At 49.0% G+C, this 21,415-nt stretch overlaps 1 protein-coding gene across 8 annotated transcripts in view; it reads left to right on the top strand.

Annotated features, from left to right (window-relative positions):
• Bcas3 (BCAS3 microtubule associated cell migration factor) overlaps positions 1-21,415 on the top strand; it is a 502,957-nt gene that overhangs the window by 449,678 nt on the left and 31,864 nt on the right. The gene's annotated exons all lie outside the window — the stretch shown is intronic.

The raw sequence follows: 21,415 nt of genomic DNA on the forward strand, positions 1-21,415 counted from the left end.
AGGAATAGAGGTTATTGCAGCATTTTTGGCCACTGCTCTTCTTCTAAACCTTGACTGTAATAAGCAAATTGGGCAGATTAAGGACATACTTAACTGCCAAATGGTGTTCTGAACTGTGTAAAGTTAGCCAGGCTTTTCTTCTTCTTCCATAAAAGATCGTGTGGGTTCTATGAAGTTGTGTGTGTGTGTGTGTGTGTGTGTGTGTGTGTGTGTGTGTGTTTTAGCTCTTCCTGTTTTATTGTGTTTGAAGTATCTTGTGGTGACCTGGTGGGATTGGAGTCTTCCATATGGAAGTGTTTCTTTAACTTTTTAATCATTTCTTTTGGGGAAGGAGAAAGGTTAGGGGTAGCAGATGTTTCTCTAGCAATGTTGGCTGAGTGGAGGTCGAGCTTGCAGAGCTGACTCCACCCAGGCTGAAGGAGAAGGCTCTTCCCAGAGTGGGAGGCCACCATCACCATAGACCTGGCAAAGGGGGCCTATGTGGGAGCTTAGCACCTCACCCTGACTAGTGGCTTTTTCTTTTCCTAGGAAGGGTACATTTTTACTCTGTGACACTGACAAGTTGTGTACTGTTATCAGTCTCCAAAATGGGAAGCCTGACTGGGGCTCTTAACAAAAGAACAAACCTCTGTCCCTCTCCTCAGGGCTACTCACATTCCTCCTCACACCCCATTTCTCAACCAAAGCCTAACATCTTGATCTCAAAACAGAAAGTTGAAAAACCTGGTCTGATTCTTCCATTTCCTTGTGTTCTTTTGGACTCTGTCTCCTGGCTGTCTGGAAGCCGTCCCCCGGCGCAGCTGCTCTGAGGGGCTTGCAAAGGCGGTCATCATAGTGCCTGGCCTGAGCCCAGGCTCCAGCGGTGGCAGTTAGCCCTGTGCCCCTGGGCTGGCTTACCGCTGCTCTCCTGGTGTCTACCTGACCTCCATTTCTAGGGTACCCTAGCCTGCTGGTGGAGGAAGGGCTTGGGCTCAGTGAGGAGAGGCAGGCACTGGCTGACATCATAGAGAAGTAAAGATGAGGGTGGGGTGGGGGGTCCTAAAGGATCCCAGTCCTTGGCACACTACTCCTTTGTCTTTAGTTATTATGAAACACTGGTTTCTTTATATTTTCACGTATGTCTGTGTGTCATTGGGCTCTGCTCACGGAGCTCCATTCCTGATACTCTCTTGACCAGTCGAAAGCTTGACGTGGAAACTTGGAAATCTCAACATTTAGAGATTGGTGTCTCTGTCCATACCTCTGTGCACATACCCAGTTTTGACTAATCTTAGAAGCAGTGATCTGTCCTCTTTAGCACTTGACTGGAGGGTCACCTGAGAATAGCATGTGCCACCAAGAGGAGACAGATGACAGGTGATAAAGGGGATGCACACTGACGGAACAGGCAGAGGATGCTGGACCAACAGGAGGAGGGAGGGAAGGCATAGAGGGAAATGTGGAGTCCTGGAAGCCTAGTGAGAAGAGGCGTATACTCCTCGATGCGCACCTGATCTGCTTATAGACCCAATCAGGGGAGAAACTGCAGGGGATTTCATAACAGCCATCATTAACTTCGGAAGAGCGGAGTCAAGAGAGGTGGAGGCAGAAACCTGCTTGGAATGGATTCAAAGAGAGAAAGAGGGAAAGAATTTGTAGACAGCAAGGCCATACTTCTCTTTCATGGAGTTTCTTTCTGTTTATTAATGGGGGAAAATACTAGTATATTGATGGGCTAGTGCATAGTGGGTGGATCATAGTGCCGTCCATGGGGAGGTCAGCGAGAAGGGAGAAAGGGGCCCAGTCCTCGGGGGCAGGCTCCAAATCGTCCCCTCCCTCCTCATCGCTTTCTTTTCCTGGTGAGGTCAGAATCGACGTCCTCAGCTGGAAGTGAGAAAGGTACAGAGACAATAGGAAGTAGGTGCTTGGGAAAATCCAGTGAGTGGGCAGCCCAGAGGTCACTGTAAGCTGGTGAGCGCTCGTCTAAGACTAACGAGTCTGGTGGCTTCCTCTGAGCTGTGAGTGGCTGGCCAGGAACAAGTGAGCAGGTGAAGAGTTGAATTTGAATAAGCTGTGCTTTCACTGGGCGCATACAGGGGTTCCTACAGGGGTGCAGGGCTGAGAGGACTATAAGGGACTGGTTAAAACAACTGCTGTGGAGGCAAGAGAGGACATGGGGTGGGGACAGGGAAGAGCTGGCAGCACCCGCGGATTGTAGACTATAGTGAGGCTTGAGACTGGTTAGGATCAGTGTCCTGAGGGCAGGGCACCAGAAAGGCAGGAGGTGGTGCCAGTGGGGTCTGGGACACTGAGAACCGGCAGTGCCCAAAGTTACTGTTAATTGCAGTCACAGGCCTGGTGTGCAGAGTGGAGAGGGAAAGGAACACACAGGGAACGAGGAGGTTTGGGATCTGAGAGGCTCGGCCGCTGGCAGGATCGGCCGTGTGACAGGATCGCTGTGTGACGGACAGGGTGAGTTAGCGCTGTAGCACTGTTAAGAGGGTCGGGAAGCAAGGGCTCAAGTCAGTAAGGGATGGCGAGGGGGAGTGGGCAAGCCCAGGAATGGACTCTGACGAGGAGTGGCAAGAGCTGCTGGAATCTTACACACGAGGGTCAAAGTTGGGGGCTTATGACATCAAGAGAAAAGTCCTCACCAGTGAGCAGTCAGGACTCGGAGCCATACTGCAGAGCCTGAGGGCTGGGAGGTAAAATCAGCCACCTCATGAAGGGACTGGCAGGCAGGTAATGTCCTGAGGGCTTGCATAGAGTAGGTCCACGTGCGCTGTCTGTCTCATTTGACTCTTAGCAGCTCTTGGAGTGGGAACCTAAGGTCACTTCGCCACTGGACACTAAGGCCTGGGCAGGTCTGTTATTCACACAGAACACAGATCTGGGGATGTATCCAGATCTTCTGACTCCAAGTCCAGTGTTTCAAACAGCCTGCCTTCCCTCAGAAGGTAGGAGTTCTTCACCCCAATAGATTAAAAAGCACACTGACCCAAAGTTACAATTCAAAAGCCTTGTCGGTGACCAGGACTATATAGCACAGTGGTAGAGCATTCGCCTGGCATGTGTGAGGCCCTAACCTGAAGTCCCAGCCCTGAGGCAGGGAATGAGGGAGAAGTTCTTATGGGCCGGGGTTACAGTTCCCTTAGTAGAGGGAGGGCTTGCTCACTTTGCATGTACGAAGCCCTGCATAAACCAGATGTGGAGCATGATGGTGCATCTGTACTTGGGAGGTGGAGACAGGAAGATCAGAAGTTCAAGGTCACTCTTAGCCACATAGGGAGGCTAGTCTGAGATATCTTTTTTATTTTGTTTTTTGTTTTCTTTTGTTTAATCTTATCTCGAGCCTTCAAGACAGACTCAAAGTAGTGGTCATCTGGCCCATTCTCTGTTGTCTCTCAACCACCTGGATATTCCATGGCTGTTTCTGAAGTTCCCAAAGTCCATAAACAGACCCTCACGTTCAAAGATGATTTTTTTCACTTTCATAGAGGATTGGACAACCATTTTTTTTAAAGTTCTTTATTTATTGTTTGTTATTTGATTGATTGGAGACAGGGTCTCTCTATGAAGCCTTGGTTGTCTTGGAGGTCACTGTGTAGACCAAGATGGCCTGTGATCCTTCCTGGGCACACTGGCCAGAGCCAGTGCCCTACAGGGTAGGGATGGTAATGTCTCTAGAAAATGCCATCTGGAACAACAGAATGTGCCCTTCTATTGAACACCCCCCCCACCCCCCCACCCCCCGTTGTATAAGGTGCCATGATGACCTCTGGTAGACTTTCACAGGATTGTCCCTGCTCCCTCTGTGCTAATGAACCAGGCAGAGATGCCAAGTTGGACAGGAATGAGATCTAGGCATGGTTTCAGGTGCCAGAAGCAACCACTGAACCATTCACAAAGCTGGGTGCCAGAGCCCCAATCTTAAACCTGAGAAATTCTAGGCTGTATATATGAAAAGCTCCCTGGATATGGAAGTTCACACCTATTATAATCCCAGTTCTTAAAAGGCTGAGACAAAGGGATTACAAAATCAAGGCAAGCCTGAGCTACATAGCAACACCCTGTCTCAAAACACAAAACAAAACAAAATTAGAAAAGCTCACTGGTTGATAGATAGCCCCATTTGAGAAGTACAGGTTGAGGGGCCTTGAGGTGTATCTCAGTGATAGAACACTGGGCAAGGTCCTGTCTCAGTCCATAGTACTGCTATCATAGTAATAGTTAATAATAGTAATTATTGCATGTAAGAAGTACTGGTTAAAGCCAAGTATGGTAGCTCATGCCTGCAATCCCAGCACTTTAGGGCTGGGGCAGGGGGATCACCAGGAGTTTAAGGCTAGCCTGGGCTACAAAATGAAAACAAAATAGAGTGTTAGCACAGCGGTTGTGCCCAACACATGGATATGAGAGCACTGGCATTCCACTTCTGGTCCCCTCCTGGCTCTGAGTGTGATCAGATGTCTCTCCTGACAGATTCCCTTCTCGACATTATCCTCCAGGAACTTGTGATTATCCTCTGTCTAAGTCAAAAGCTGCTTAATTCCTCTAAAAGCAGTGCCAGTTGGGCATTCCGCCTAGAGAGAGCAGTGGATCTGTGTCAGTGTCTGTATTCAGCTCAGCCTCCTCCGTGAGCACCTCTCCAGGCTGCTCCACCCCCACTTTCTCCTTCCAAAGAGTCTGTGACTCTGTGGGGTACCTGGGTGCTGATGTCAGACTGGATACAGACTCAGGTGCAGTTGGCCAGTTGAAATGTGTGTGTCAAGAAGATCCTGATGACTTGAGCGGCAAGCCTGGGGGGCAGGTAGAGGGAACTGGGGTTGGCCCAAAGCTCCAGTCCAAATGAGTTCTTCAGTGATGCCTAGGGGTCCCTCACAAGGAAGCCCCTTTAGTAAGCCTAGTAGTGCTCATATGGAGAAAGACAAAGAAGCCTCCTCTGCATTCACCTGCCCTGACCATCCTCTGATGTCCCAAAAGCCAACTTCTTACCAGTTGCTTCTTCCTTCAAGCCCCTGTGCTGAGAGCTGGATCTGTGCATGTGACACCTGTAGAGGGTGACTCTGGGACCCTCTCAGGCTCGGTTGTGTCTTCACTGTGCCTGGGTATGACTGCTATGTTGACATGTGGAAACCGTAATTCTCTGAGACCAGTATTAAAGGCAGTAGGTGCTAAGTTTGGGGATAATGCAGAGAACAAAGCAGGTGATATCTTTGCTCATGGGGTTGATGTTCTAGAAGAGATAGTAATCCAATGGGACCAACAGAATGTGCTGACATGCACACCTGACCTAACCCAGGAGAGGTCAGAGATGGCTTCCCAGAAGAGACTCTTTACCTATGATCAAAAGAAGAGCTGGGAGGGCCTTTAAGTTCCCGAGGTAGAAGGAAGCACGGTGTACCGGGGGCTTACCAAAGAGAAGGAGTGAGACCGAGGAGCCTTGCAGTTTCAGGGCCCATGTCACCAAGGAAGTTAGTGGCCATGGCAAAGATGAGCTGTCACTCCTGTCCCTTGTTTGCTACCCGGGTGTGTATTCTCTGATCATTAACTGAACACACACACACCCTTCCAGAGGCCGTGGCTACTCTATCCCTAATCTACCCTGAGGAGACACAGAGTAAACTGGATTATGAACCTTCTGCCAGGGGTGGGGGCTTGCCTACTGTCATTATTGTCGCCATCTTAGGACACCACCTGGCCTCCCACGGTCCCTGAGATATTTGATGCAGAACGGAAGTGACAAGGGCAAACTCCAGACCTCTGCAGAGCATGTTCAGTGGGAAGAAGAGGCGGGCGGAGCAGACCTCTGGTGCCCAGCCTCCTTCCCCCACCTCCTTTCCTCATCAGAGGCGACTCTGCCATGCCCAGTTGGTTGCCGGGAGATTCTTCGGGGGCTGTGTACTGCGTTTGTCACTCCTACACCGAGTTGCTTTTAAGATGCACAGACTTCTGAATCTTTAAAAGAAAGGACTAGAAAAGAAATCCCAGAGGCAGTTAGTTGGTAGGTCATCTGCCAAGAATGAGGAGAGAGTAGTGACAGGTTTGGGGGGCTTGAGAAGAGGGGGGAAATACAGGAGGGAACTGACCAGAAACAAATGGAAAGACTAAATAAAGGTTGGGAGCAAGCAGGGTCCAGCTGATAAATTTCTCATGGTGCTAGTTGACCCGAGTGTGTGCCTTTCTCCATCAGAGCCCCACCCCCTGGAACAGAGCAGTGGAATTCTGTGGTGGGATGGCACATCCCAGGCATGGCAGACACACAAGGAGGATGCAATGGTTCGGTTCTGGTTTTGTCTGTGAGGCCTGAATGCTGGGACAGACAGTGTCTGAGTTAGGGTTATACTATTGCTCTGTTGAAAATTCCATGACCAAAGCAACTTGCGGAGGAAAGGGATTATTTGGCTTACTACACTTTTATATCACTGCTCATCATTGAAGAAGTCAGGACAGGAACTCAAACAGGGCAGGAACCTGGAGGCAGGAGCTGATGCAGAGGCTATGGAGGAGTGCTGCTTACTGGCTTCTTCCCATGGCTTGCCCAGCCTGCTTTCCTATAGAACTCAGGACACCTGCCCAGGGGTGGGGCCGTGGGCCAGGCCTGCCCCCATCAGTCACTAATGAAAATGCCCTACAGGCTTGCCTACAGCCCAATCTTATGGAGAAATTTTCTCAATTAAGGCTCCTTCTTCTCCAGAGACTCCAGCTTGTGTCAAATTGACATAAAACTAGCCAGCGGAGACAATGAAAATTTGTCTAAGGAAGAAGCCAATGGATTGAGTGGGGAGGGCTCTAGGAGCTGGCTGGTTCAGTGAGATCAAACAGCATCATTAATAACAATAAGGAAGTGGCCGGGCAGTGGTGGCGCACACCTTTAATCTCAGCACTCGGGAGGCAGAGCCAGGCGGATCTCTGTGAGTTGAGGCCAGCCTGGGCTACAGAGTGAGTTCCAGGAAAAGGCGCAAAGCTACACAGAGAAACCCTGTCTAAAAAAAAAAAAAAGAAAGAAAGAAAGTGACAGAAATAAGCAAATAGGAAGTTCCATAATGAAAATGTGGGGTTTCTAAGCTTAAAACAACTAGGTGTGCCAATTGCACCAAGTCAAGATCCAGGCAAATGGCTTGCTGGGGTAAAGGTGAAACCCATGGTGTGTAGAGGGTAGTGAGCTTCAAGGCCAAGTTTATTTTCACTTTTATTGCATTTTATTTATTGTGTGTATATGTGTAGGTAGGTGTACCTGCACACAGGCATGTGCGCCGCAACACATTGTGTGGAAGGTCGGAGGATAACCTGTAGGAGTCAGTTCTCTCTTTCCACCAGGCAAGTCCCAGGGATCGAACTCAGGTCGTCAGCCTCGGCAGCCTTTATCCACTGAGCCTCTCACCAGTTGAGGCGGAGTTTAGTCTTGCATCTGAGCGTCACACTTTCTTGGCAGTTGTCAGGGCTGGTTGAAAAGGTAACTGCTGTAGGTACCACAACCCCCACTGAAGCCAGGGACTGACTTAGACGGTCTATGAAGGCCAGTGGCAAGGACAGGAAGTAGTGCTGCTCCCTTGTAGATGTCGTGAGCTCTGAGCTTCTTTCCCAATTGGCAGATTATCCCTCAGGAAGAGGTGATGTCATTCACAGAGCATTTGTATTCCCTTACGTTTTAGTGTAATTGAAAAGCCAGGGAGAAAAGTTCTGTTTAATGCTTGTGGAGAACACTGTCTGAAATGCCCAGACCTGAAAGAGAGGGGTGTCACAGGTCACTGTGGAAACCCAAGGGTGGAGTGGGGAGAAGCTCAAAGAAGCTCAGAAAAGAGTTCCAGATACTTTTCTGCACCCATGCATTCAAGCTCTAGTATATTTTGTTATTCCCATTTTATAGATGACAAAAGCGAGTCCAGAAAGGTAAGGAACTTGTCCAGGTTATGGGATTTGTAAGTGACAGAACAGGGACCTCAAAGGCCCGCAGTCACCACCATTTCCTGGCATGCGTCTGCAAGGCTCTGCAGAACTCAGGTCAAGTGGATCGCTTCCCTGAAACCCCCACATGCCAGGGAGAGGGCAGGGCAGTGGTAGGAGCATGCTGGCAGGTGGCAGCAGCTGCCCCCAGGAAGGCTTCCCAGAGGAGCTGCTCGCTCAGAATGAGTCTCGAAGCTGCAGGAGGCGGCTGTGTGGCACCACCTCTCACAGATCTGAAACACACCTGCTTATAGTCTGCTCACTCTGTGTGCTGCCTCGGCTCACAAAAAAGAAGCTGCTTCCTTCTCCATAAGACTGTTCTTCAGATGCCAATACTTGGATCCTGACAACATGGCGTTCTTACTGTTCTTCAGGGTAACAGCCTTGGTTTCTTCCTTGCTTTCTTTCTGACAACTGCCAGGAACCAAAGCTGTGCATGGGAGACAGAGTCCTAAAAAAAAAGAAAGAACAGATGTTGCCCTTCAGGGACTCCTAATCTCCTGGGAAGGATGAGACACAAACTATTTTATGGCTCTCGCTCTTATTCCTAATCTGTGACTTCTATGAAAATCCTCATCAGTGTCCTAGTCAGCACCTGGGACTCAGCCACAGTACGAAGTGGAAAGTGGGGGGCGACGGTACTAGGTGGCCGGTGGAAGCCTATATCAGACCTGGAAGTGGGAGGCTTCCCCAGTTCATCCACATTAGCAAGAATGAATAGGACTTGGTCAAGGAAGAACATTCCAGATTCGGGGTGGGTTGAGGGGTAGAGTCTGAAGAGCTGGTAGGGCCAGGAGGCAGTTGTTCTGGGAAGTGTTCAGCTCTGCATCATAGAGAAGGTTAGGGGCGGGGGTAGAGGATAAGATTGAAGGGAAGCCACATTAATGCAGCAGGGAGGCTCGTTGGCATGATCCCAGTGAGGGACAGTGTCTAAGGCTAGGGCTCTGAGAGCAAGAGAGAGACTCAAGAGTCTAAAAGGTAAGAGCCAAAGCCTTACTGACCACACAGATGGCAGAAAGGGACAAGGCCTGGGGGACTGAGAGGAGAATGCTGACAGCCACCTAGGGCCGCTGGGTTGGAAGTGCCCATGGGCATTCATGTGAAGGCATTTGCTCCTGGAGGGGGGGATGCATTTGGAGCCCAGGAGAGAAGCTCATGAGAGACAGTTTGGGATGTTTCTTACATGTGGGTGGTTGCTGTCATAATTGGAGTTGGGGAGCTCACCCGGGGAAAGTATGCATAGAAAGAAGAGAGAGATCTTTATTAATTGCTTTTCTTACTGGGGAGACAAAATGCCTGGCAGAGTCAGTCAACTGAAGGAAAGAGAGGTTATTTCGACTCACAGATCCAGGGTCCATCACAGTAGGAAAATCATGGAGGCAGGAGCAGGAAGCAGCTGGTCACATCGTGTCCACAGTCAGGAAGCAGAGAGGTGAAGAGTGGCCTTTAACTCACTTTTTTCTTTTCACTAATTCTGGGATTCCAGCCCATGGAATGACACCACCACAAGTTGAGGGAGGTCTTCTCACCTCTGTGATCAAGCTAGAAACTCCTTCACAGACATGTCCAGAATTTGTCTTCTAGGGGATTCCAGATGTTTCCTAGTTGATAGTATTAACCACACAAGTGTGGGTCCCTTAGAAGCACAAAGTTTCTGTTGTAGATGGGCTGAAGCAAAGCCTTGAGAGAGGTTTGAGGGTAGCGAGAGAGGAGAGGAGAACCAGAGGGCGCAGAGGAAACATGGGTCGTCTGTGGTTCCCCAAAGACTGCTTTTCTTTATAGTATCCAACTGCCCAAGGGACTCCATTGTGCCACCCATGCTGCCATGATGTAGAAGGGCACTCACAGACTTTTCTAACCTCGGATTTTTTTTCTATCTTTTTTGTTTCTGTGGTATCAACTGTTGTATAGCCCAGGATGGCCACATGTTCACTGTGTATCTGAGGATCACCTTATAGTCCTGATCCTCCTGCCTCCAACTCCCAAGTGCTGTGATTACAGACGTACACCACCATGCCTGGCTTGGCTTTTCTCTTTAGGGAGGTCTAGGAAAGATGCCCTGGACCCGAGGCCATTTTACAATAATCTGGGGGTTCCTGCCAACCACAGAGGTCACTCTTGCTCTCCATCCTGACCTCTGCAATGTTGGATCCCTTCCAAGTTTTGGTGACTTCTCATGGCCTGAACCACTGTACTTATGGGACACCCGAAGGTGGACATCCTAAGCTGCTGACCTACAGGAGAATTTCAGAGCGATGAGATATTCAGGGGTGCAGCAGAGATCCCACACTTTCTGCCTGGCCCAGCTCTACCTCTGTGACAGTGTTCAGGCTGGCGCCCCTCGCTGCCCTCTGGTGTAGACAGTCTGCTTGCCCACTCTGTCTCGTGAATAGCAGACCTGAACATAATCCAGCCTTTCAAAAACAAGGCGGCACGTGTTTAAAAGCTAACTATTAAAGAAGTACAGAAGAAGTTCCATATGTAGACAAAGGCCATTTTGGGCTTGTTGCCATGGAAAGCCCAGACTCAGTTTGTTTACATGTTTGAGGCCTGATGTGCTCGGTGTCCCCAGTGGTGGAGTTCCTGAAGTATGCCTTATGCATACACTCTCAGGACTCACGTGTAAATGAAGCCTTTGTCTTTACTTGGCGTGGAGATGTTTCAGAGAGCTGACTCACATCTGTCATCTTAGTGCTCCAAAGGCAAAGACAGAGGATCTTTGCAGGCAATCTGGGCTCCAAAGTGGGTTCTGGAGCAGCCTGGCCTGCAGAGCAAGGTGCCACCTAAAATAGATAAAAACAGGTAAACAAACAAAGAGTTTTAAAGACCTGTGCCCTGTGTGTGAAACTGTAATTTATGAAATTCATATACTGCTATATGATTTTAATAGTTGGGATAAATAATGCATTCCAAACAACTGGCATTGGAAGCTTGTTCTTCCAAGATGCAGAGAGGCATAAATTTTACTTAGTTTAAAAAATCAGGGAAACTGAACCTACTGAATAGAAAACTCAGGCAGGAGCAGCTGGGCGTGTTCCTTGTGTATTAGAGGGTCTAGAGTAGAGGACAGAAGTACCAACTAAAGGCCACCCAGCTTCTGGAAGTAAAACCAGTCTGTTACATTCTGATAATACACGATAATCTCAAAGGTTCTGCAGCATACACTTGCACTTGCATTTGAATCTTAGCATGATTTCGACTTAGGAATAACTAGCAACATTGGTCAGCTTGCACAGCAGAGAAAGCAAAGGTCCCAGGAGGCTTGTCTGCACCAAGTCTCACGCTAGGACACAGCGGAGCTGGACTTAGCCCTCTACTTTTTACTCCTGGCCTGACTGAGGCCTCTGCATAGTAGCAAGTCTGTGGCCTCATCAACTCATCTCCCCAGAGGGCCCGCCTCCACACACAGTGGCTTCGAAAGCAACGTCTAAAATGGTGCCTAGTGAAGAGAAGCAGTTCCAGCCAGATTCAGAGGATCCAAGCAGCTGCCATCAGCCCTGAGAGCAGGCTCCAAAGGCAGGGCTGGGTGGAAAGGGGATGTTCCCCCATTCTGCACCCTGAGAAAAGGGACACCTCCTGTGTCAGAGGACTCCAATGCTGGTGCCATCCAGGCCTCCTAAGCTGCCTGGAAGAAGTTAATGGCTGGCCCAGGAAGATTGGGGTGAGGTAGCAGCCCATTGAGCCATGGGGCGGGTATTTCTACAAGACACTACTTTTACATACTTTTCTCCCAGCAGGCTGAGGGATAGCAGGAAACTATTTTAGTAGCTTTTCAACCCTCAAGGCATTTCTAAAACTCAAATAAAATATAGGGAGAAGTTAATTCCTTTGCCCAGCTGTTCCCCCTAATTCAAGGCTAGATGGCAGGTCTGTGTCTGATGCAGTAACATGAGGCCTCCAGGCCCCTCCTGGGATGCCTTGGTGCCCCTCTCTTTATGGATGAATCTGTTCTTCCTCTAGACCATGGCATACCTCGGGTCCAGAGATAAAACGATAGCTAGGTAGCTACACGCACTAGCAGTCCTTCTGGGCTGACTATAAATCTGATCTTTGCCTAGATGGAGCAGAAACAAAATATGTTGCTTCCTCCTCATGGGAGGAACTGGCATTTTTTTAACAAGGAAGGGGGAAGAGGGGGGCTCTCCTGGCCTTTTTGAACTGGCCTCTTAGAGAGGGAAATGAATAACATCCTGATTGGCCTCCATGGAGTAGAAGTGAGGGGAAGCAGCTGGGGTGGGGTGGGGGCTGGACCAGGCTCCGGCCTAGGAATCTCTTCACCCACAGATGTCAGACTTGGCACACAGTGAGGCCAATGGGCCAAGGGGAAATCATAACCAGGTTCACATAGTGGACTGGGCATTTTTCACACTTACTAATGAAGTGAGCTTTTTATGAGGCCCCTCAACTGGCTTGTGCAGTGTTAAAGCTGGGGTTAGCAAGGTCTCCCCTCTAAGCAAGGAGGCCTGGGAGGGAGGGAACAGAGATGACAGGAACCTTGGCTCGCCCTGTGTGGGTGCACAGGCAGCCCAGGTGCCCTACCCTCCTATCCGAGGCCGATACAGAAGCACAAGGCTGGGCGTTCCCTAGCTTACCTAAAGAGAATGTTCATTCAGGTCCACAGAACTTGGGTTAAGATTCAACACTGAGGCTGGATGGGACCAAGGCGACAGGCCCATAGCATGCTGCTGGAGGGAGGCTCACTGAATGTCAACTGGGTAACTAAGCCAGTGTGATGGACCCAGGTCTGCTTTCAAGACAAACGTGCCTGTCCTGATCTGTCACAGGCCATGTCCCATCCCCAGCCTGGGCCTCAAGTGTCTTGTTGTAAGAAGAGTACTGAGAACCAGCTAGACTCTATAAAAGACCAACAGCTAGTAAATGCTTTAGGAGAAGACAGGCTATGGTGGGATAAGCCGGGACCTTCCAGCTTTAGTATGTGCTGGTTGTCCTGGAGGTATTTGTAGTTTTTTGAAGACAGGGTCTCATGTAGCCCAGGTTGGCCTCAAAATCACCACATAGCCAAGGATGACCATGGGCTTGTGATCCTCCTGCCTCTACCTCCCAAGTGCTAGGATTACAGGTTTGTGCCACCACACCCAGTGTATGTGGTGCTGGGACTTAACCCACAGGACTTGGTGCATGTAGGCAAGCACCCCCCTAAGCTACATGCCCAGGCTCTGTCCAGATCTAATGAGATGCAGTTCATGTACAGGAAACCTGAGTAGGATCTGAAGTGGTTCTCCCCTCCCCAACACCAAGGTTTTTTTGAACCTAGGATCTCACTTTGTAGCCCAGGCTGGCCTCAAACACGTGATCGTCCTGCATTTCTGCTTCTTACTGCTAGAATTACAGATAATCGCCTCTATGTCTGCCTTGAAATTTGTCTAACCAACTGCCAAGTACCACAGCTCCCTCTGCAGAGGCCGGACCACACTCTGAGTAGTAAACAGAGTACGGCCCAAGACTGGGTTTCTCCAAGCTAGGCCCTGCCTCACCCTAAGCTTCCCTGAGCTCCCCTAGGCATGAGGTGAGAACCGGTGGCAGTTTCCTTGTCTCTCTCCCCTGGGTGCTGTGAGAACTAAGGGCATACAGGCCTGGGAAAGTACTCTGTGAGGGTCACAGCTTTGAGGGTGCAGCAGAGTATTGTTGTCATTGTTACGGTTTCTATGCCTCACTGCTCACCCTGTGTGTTCCTGAAGCTTCTCAACTTTTCCCTACACCCTCCCTGGCTTCCATGCCCGGATAGCTGAGTCAGCGTGACCAGCCAGAAAGCTTTGACATGTCGAGACAGGAAATGACAGTTCCCAGGCACTGGCTGGTTTCAGGTGTGGAAGAGCCTGGGACACAGCTTATGTGATCAGTTCAAGAAATCCCGGGCTGGGCCCCACGCCACGCCCATATGTGACGAGATCAAGAGGGGAGGCTGTCAGAGAAGTCCCTGTAAGACAAGGGTCCCCAGCAAGTACGTGTCAGTCATCAGTCTACCCAGTGAGCCAACTTCTGCCCACCTCAAGTGGCTACTGGGAGCCTCGCAGGTGGTTCCGAACCTTAGTATGCTCTTCTGTGAAATGGAGTCAGCGGCAGGGTCTGTCTGTGGAGGAAGCTGCTGTATTCCCATAGTCCAGGTGAAGTCATCATGTGAAAGTGTGAGGTGTTCTGAGCAGCACTGGCTCCAGGGCCCCCCCACTCTGCCCCCTCTTTGCCCCAGTCACCCTAACCCCAGGAACTCCCCTCTGTGCAAACAGCACTGCCTGTGGCTACCCTGCACGGGCCCGACACCACCCCTTTGCAGTCTCAGAGGCAAGGAGCTGCCCTTCTGTACTGCGCTCCATGTGTGAAGAGCAGACCAGGCCAGACTTCCTCCAAGCCCCCGCCGCTCAGTCTGCTTCCCTTGTTGTTTGCTTGCTTGCTTGTGTGTTCCGAAGTAGGCTCTTTGGCCAAGACTAGCCTCCAACTCTCAAATTCCGTATGTAACCAAGGGTGACCTTGGATGCTCGGTCCTCCCGCTCTGCATCCCAGGTGCCACCAAGCCCTGTTTCTGCAGGGCCAGGGATCAGTCTCAAGGCTTCACACATGCTAGGCAAGCACTTTACCAGCTAAATGGCATCCTTCGCCCTAGGTGTGCTTCTGTTTACTCAGAGTAGATAAGCGCGTTGATGGGTTCCCGTGGCAAACGTGGGGGAAAGCTGACCCCACTACAGACAGAAATAGTGCTGGTTTGTAGTCCTAAGTATGTGAGAGGCTGAGGCAGAGGTTCACTTGAGCCCAGCAGTTCCAAAGCCAGCCTGAGCCACAGACCAGTTTTGTTTGTTTTTTGAGACAGGGTCTCTCTCTACATAGTCCTGGATGTCGTGGAACTCACTTTGTAGAGCATATTGGCCTCGAACTCATAGAGATCCATCTGCTGGGATCAAAGGCATGCACCAGCACACCTAGCTGAGAACAGGATTTTGTAAAGTCTGTGTTATAGTTAAGTAACTGTTCCGAGTAGTGTAGTAAGCAGTCCACTGTAATACCTTCAGCAGCACAGATACCTTCCCCTCCCTGCAGGACAGGTTCCTTTCTTCTTTCACAAGCATTGCCACAAGCTCCCAGGAGCAGACAGCCTTCCCTCCGATGTGAGAGCCACTTTGCCCATGGTCCCTCCCAGGCCTTTGAAACCCATTCAGGTCAGGCAGCATCCGGGCCCTGCAAAGCCAGGCCTGCAGACAACCTCAGCCTGCCGAGGAGACAGCGACGCCTCAGCTGAGGAATTGGGTTCTCGGAGAAGAGGGTCAGGCATCCAGTATGCTTCCAAAGACAAGCCACTTGTGTCTGTGGATATTAGTTTCATACCTGAAGAAGTCATAAACACTGATTTTTTTTCCTTACATTTGATTTGTGGTGGGGGGTGGATGCCACTGTATGCTTATATTAGAGGTCAGAGATCAACTATGGTACCATATGGGCCCCAGGCATTAAACTCAGGTTATCAGGCTTAGCAGCAAGCTCCTTAACCGGCTGAGCCATCTTGCCGGCCCAGTACTGATGATTTTTGAAACATCTTTGTTGAGTAATGGAAACAAGGCTTCTTGGCCCCAAGTTTGACCTTGGAGTTCTCAGCTGAGCACTGCACATTGGCTTTGCTGTGGAGAACAGAAATCCCACTCCCACTGCCCAGCTGAAAGCGCCACCTTCTAACTCAGGAACAGAGGGCTAGGGGGTTGGTTCAGTGGGAGACACTTGCTGCAGAAGAGGAAATAACCCCCTCTCGGGCGCTGCGGCTGTGTGTCAAAAACAAATTTTATGTTTTAGTGGGAATGCTCCAGTCTGACCCAAACTGAATCCCATCACAAATCTCGTTGGGGAAAGGACAGGCTTTGGCACTGGGAGATCCCAGAGTCAGAGAATCCTGACCATACCCTCACATTATCTTCTACCTCCCTCTGCCTCTGTTCTTTGGTCTATAAATTGGAAGTTATAACATCAACCAGAATTGTAGGGGTCCTTTGAATGAGATATGTCTACATAAACCCATGTCTGTCCCACACTGGCTCTGCAAATGTTCTTTCTTCTCCTTTCTTGATATCCCTCTGATCCCAGACCTCACTCTTGGCAATACAGACTGTCCTAGAAAAACCAGCTTGGGCGCTTGCTATCTATCCTGAGAATATAGTTCTGTGAAGTTTTCCCCTCCATGGAGTTGCTAGATTCCTGAATCTGTGTAGCAGAGCACTCCAAGCCTCGATGTAGGAACCTGGGCCACGGTGGATACTGACCCTCCATCTCAGCAGCAGACCAGAGCATACCCAAGGAAATGGTGCCTTTGCGATCTAGCTACAGTGATCGTTGCTTCCCGCCTGGGAAAAAGCCAGCAACTGCCTGGTTTGGAGAGCTCTCCTGTTCTCTGCAGCCCAGGGCTGTCTGAGTGTAGAGCCAGGGGGAGCTGTCTATCGGGGCTGTAGTGATGACTGGTCTCAGACCCACAGGCAGACCACAGGGGTTCTGCCTGGTGACCTAGCGATGTGTAAAGGGACCAGACATTCCTGGCCGGTCATCGAAGAAGGTTTCCTTGGTACCTGGGCCCTGTTTATCCAGAGGATTGGGCCAGGGGAACACAAGTAAAGGGCTTCTCAAATAGATCCCTTCTAGACCTGTTCTTCTGGCCCTTTCTGACTGGCGTATGAATTTGTACAGAGATAGAACAGTTTCTGCCATTTTTCAATGCAAGTTGGTTCACATTCCTGACACACTTTAAAGAGAAATAACGTGTGTACACAGGGGTGAGTCAACATTGCGTGCAGCCAGCCGTGGCCACTGGGAGAAGAGTCAGCCTCGGAGCTTCGAGCTCACCTGCCTCCCACGGAGTCGAGCGCTGTGCAGGACGGCCAGGGCGGCGCCTTAGCAGGTCCAGGCCCTCCCTCACATGCTTCAGCAGCCTCCGACCCGGCCTGAATGCTGTTCTCAAGCCATTTTTCTCTTCAGCCATTTTCTCCCTGGTTACAGAAGCGACAGGAACTACATGTAAAATGGCAGAAAATAAATAGCAGACGTGTCTCCTACAACCCAGCTTACCCAGAGGCAATCCTGTTTAACATTTGTCCTAAGTTTTTACTATTTGTTAATTTGATTTGTTTCTAATCGTGTGTGTGTGTGTGTGTGTGTGTGTGTGTGTGTGTGTGTGTGTACAGGCGCGTGTGTTAAAGGTGCTCTCAGAAGACAGAAGAGAGCGTTGGACCCCCTGAAACTGGAGTTACAGACAGTTATGAACCACCACGTAGGTGCAATTAACATAGGATAAAGGATTCCCAGGGCACAGGGTGAGCATAGCTCAGTGGTAGGGTGCACAGACAAGGCCCTATGTTCAAATCCCCAACACCCACAAAAAAACTTCCCTTTTAAGATCATTTCTTCATGACAGTCTGATAACCCACCACAGAGTGATAACTTATCATAGACTTCACACACACCTTCTTGAAAGGTGTGTTAGAATGTGTTAGAATGGCAGTGAGAATCTTGATTTGTGAAGGATTTTTGGCTTCCTGATCAGTTCCTTGAGTACATTCCCAGAAGGGGCAGTCTCAGCTCCAAGCTTGGACATAGCTTTAGTCTTAATACACATCGCCAAATTCCCCTTAGGAACTCTTCCCCGTGATAGCCTTGTGAGCGTAGTCTGCCTCAGTCCATCCTTGTTCACTGTTTTAAAATGTTGGGAGCTGTGGTGCCGACTCAATCCTAGCCCTCAGGAGCCAGAGACAGGTGGGTCTCTGTGAGGTTGAGGTCACTGGGCCTGCCTTGATTCCCGGCCATCTAGGACTGCAGTGAGACACATCTCAAAAAAGGAGTTAATGAGTGGGAATTCCTCCCCCACCCTCGGGTGTGGGAGAGGTAACCTTCAGTTGAGCCACTTTATCTGCCCTCTGGAGCCCTAGGAGATATCCTCAGTGAAGTGGGGTACACATGCCCACCCTTGTGCTCTGATTCCCCATCCAAGGCTTTTGCTGTACACCTCACACGTCCTCAGCAAATCATTCCCAGGCCAGAGGCTGATGTGGCGGCTGCCTGCCTTGATATCGTCCCTCGAACTATTCTCACCTGAGAGCCCCCTTCCCCTCCTCAGCTTTCCACAGAGTGCTCCCCCAACGCAGCCACTCACAGAGCCATGACGTCATTTTCTATATGGGCCCTGTACCCATTTTACAAGCTACTTGTCCAAACACAGTATCATAACAAGTTTAGTTACAGGTTTAATTGATGTCCCAGGACAGCCAGGGCTAGGCAAAGAAATTCTGTCTCAAAAAACAACAACAAAAACAAGTTTAATTGACTTTTGATTGCAATTTATGAATGGAGGCATCTCCTTTTTACAGATGGGAACAATAACCCCCTCCCGGGGGGGGGGGTGTCACAGCAGAGGATTTTTTGAGGTGGGGCAAGGAAACAGCCGGTGGGGAAGCCGGCTGGTGACCGTCAGGCTACTAAAGGTTCCTTTATTTTCTTTCAAGGATTAAAAGATTGTTTTTTCAGGGTCATATGGATTATTGCACTGACTGATTATAGACTGGAGTGTCCTGTTTTCAGGAAAAGCTCGTCTGTTTTGAGACCTGTCCACTTCCTTACAGGCAGTTTAATCAGTGCCGTTTCTCGTTTCTCACGAGTGACTCCATTTGATTTGCTCTGGTCTCTTGAGGGCCGAATGCAAGATCTCAGTCCAAAACAATGGCCTCCAACCGTTTTGCTTTCTTCATTCTTATGCTAGCTGAACTGTCATTCACATCAGCTCTTTAGTTCCAGAAGCAGGTATGTGTCTGAGTTCAAGACCAGCCTGGTTGACCTAGTAAGTTCCAAACCAAGCAGGGCTGCATAGTAAAACCCTGTCTCAAGAACAGAACAGAACAAACAAAACAAAACCACATGAGAAATGTATCCTTTTCCGTTTCTAGAAGCCAGAAGTTTAAAATCAATGTATCTGCAGGGTCATGTTCCTTCCCAAATCCCAGAGGAGAACTCTCCCTTGCCTCTTCTAGCTTCTGGGGTCTGCCGATGTCCTCTGTCTCTGTCTCTCTATGGTCACCCTCCCTCCGTGTCTGTGACTTCCCTCTTTCTCTTATGATGACAACAGCCGTAGATCCAGTGTGATCTTGAAACCCTTCGTTACACCTGTTAATTCTCTGTGTCAGAGGGTCTGTCTGTCGGGGTGTCAGGGTGTGTGTGTGTGTGTGTGTGTGTGTGTGTGTGTGTGTGTGTGTGTGTGTGTACATACGTACGTGTGTGTAAGTGTAAGCAGTTACAAGCTACAGCACACTTGTCAGAGGACAACCTCAGATATCAGCCCTCACTTGCTCTCCTGTTGGAGACTGGGCCTTTCATAGTTGGCTACTGCATAAGCCAGACTACCTGGCCCATGAACTTTCTGGCATTTTCCTGTCTCCAGCTCCTTTTCCTTGCTCTAGGAGTGCTGGGATTACAAAGGCATGCAACTTTATATGTGGGTTCTGGGAACCCAAACCAAGCTCAGATCTTTACGTTTATGTGGCAAGTGTTTTGGCCACTGAGCCTTCTCCCTGGCACAAAGACTATTTCTAAATAAGATCACATTGGGAGTCTGCAACTGGACGTGTGTTTGGGAAGGCGAATGTGGGACACTGGAGGTTACCAAATCACCCGCCACTGGGGAAATGACTTCCCTCAGGTCACAAAGTGAGAAAGTAACAAGAACTGCCATTTGAACCTGGGTCTTCTGCTTATCGTGTGCCTTTAATTTGTTAAAAAACAAGATTGCTGTGCTGCTGCTGCTTGGTTGTGTTATCTGTTTGTAGGAAATGAGATTTGGTAGCTATTACCCTAAGTTAGCTCAGACATCATCACACCGATGCTCCGTTGGCGTATTATTGACAATGACATTGACGCCATTAGTGCCGATGGGAATCCCTTAGGTGGGAGTCACTCCCTTATACTTGATATGGTGACACCCACAGGGACAGATGGCCTTGCCTAGAGTAACAGGGAAAGTGGCGGGGAGAGTTCTGGTTATAACGTCTTGATTCATAATCTGTATTCTAACTTTTAACATGTGCATTGTCATCGATGTGGCCCAGTATAAAAGTAGCCTCAGTGTCCTAGTGACCACTTTGTATTAAATCACCACGAAATGCTTAGTGCCCCCATCACTGTTCAGCAATGCCCTGTTAATGTCCCATTGTTTAATTCAGCCCCACCCCATATACTGACTCTGCATGGCAGGCTGGTCCATGAGTCTCTGACCAGCAACTTGTCCTCTCTCACAGTGGTTCTAAGGGCCTTTGGAAAACAGGAAGATGTCACCATCACACCTGGCAGTCAGTGTCTCTTGGCAGTCAGTATTAGCTCGGGTGTTTCTTTACCATGCTGGTATTTTGTTTGTTTGTTTGCCTTTCTCTTTTCTTAGTTCACTTCCAAAGCTGGAAGAGCAGATCTTTTCAAAACAACCTAATGGCCATAGCCCAAGCCCCACAGCCAAGTGTCTGCATATGGAACTAACATGGTTTGCTGATTGTCATAAATCACTAAATAATCTGAGTGAAAATAGATGCATGTTATACATACATGCATATGTGTCGTAACGGACAGCTGGAGTCGGGGCCCCTTTGCTGTGTAGCACATCTGTCTGTGGGTGTGGATTGTACAGTCATCTGTCATGTAATGAACGGGTAGGTTCTGAAAAATGTGTCTATCATCTGGTGATGTGTTGTATAACCACCCTAAGCCTACTTGTACAAATCAAAATAGCACATACAAGTCACTCACTTGATGTTGTCTTACACACACACACACATACACTTTTTTTTTTTTTTTTTTTTTTTTGTCTGGCAGGATTTTGCTATGTAGTCCAGACAGGCCTGGAACTCACAGTGATCCTCTGGTTTCAACCTCTCAAGTACAGGGATTACAGCCATGCAGCTCTGATGTCTCTTGGAATTAAGAGATACAGTAAACACAAGCTATGGAGTCTGCTGCATGCAGAACCCAGCATGGTTTTACAGTTAACTTTTTTTAATAAGTAAAAGGAATATGCTCTCTGAAGTGGCAATGATACATAAAGTAGTAACAGCATTCATTATCACTACCAAGTATTATACTGCACATAATTGTGAGTACTGTTTTTAACAATTTACCCCCTTGCTGCATCTTTATTGTACATGGTACTGGGTTACATAAGGACATTTTTATACATGTATATAATATACTTTGAGCATGTCCCTCCCAGCCCCCTTTTTGTTCTTTTGAGACAGGGTCTATTCTATAACCTTGATTAATCAAGAAGTCATAGTAATCCTCCTGCTTCAGCCTCCTGAATACTGGTACTATAGGCATGAGCTTCCATGCCCTGCTTGCACCATACTTCTGTGTGACTGAAAGCATAATGGATGTGTTTTTGCTGACATCCAAATAGACCTGTACATGATGCATTGCACTGTGAGGATGGTTGTGATATCACTTGATGATGAATTGTGCAGTTCCATTAACTCAT

Source organism: Peromyscus leucopus, chromosome 8b (assembly GCF_004664715.2).
Source record: "Peromyscus leucopus breed LL Stock chromosome 8b, UCI_PerLeu_2.1, whole genome shotgun sequence".
Classification (NCBI taxonomy): Eukaryota; Metazoa; Chordata; class Mammalia; order Rodentia; family Cricetidae; genus Peromyscus; species Peromyscus leucopus.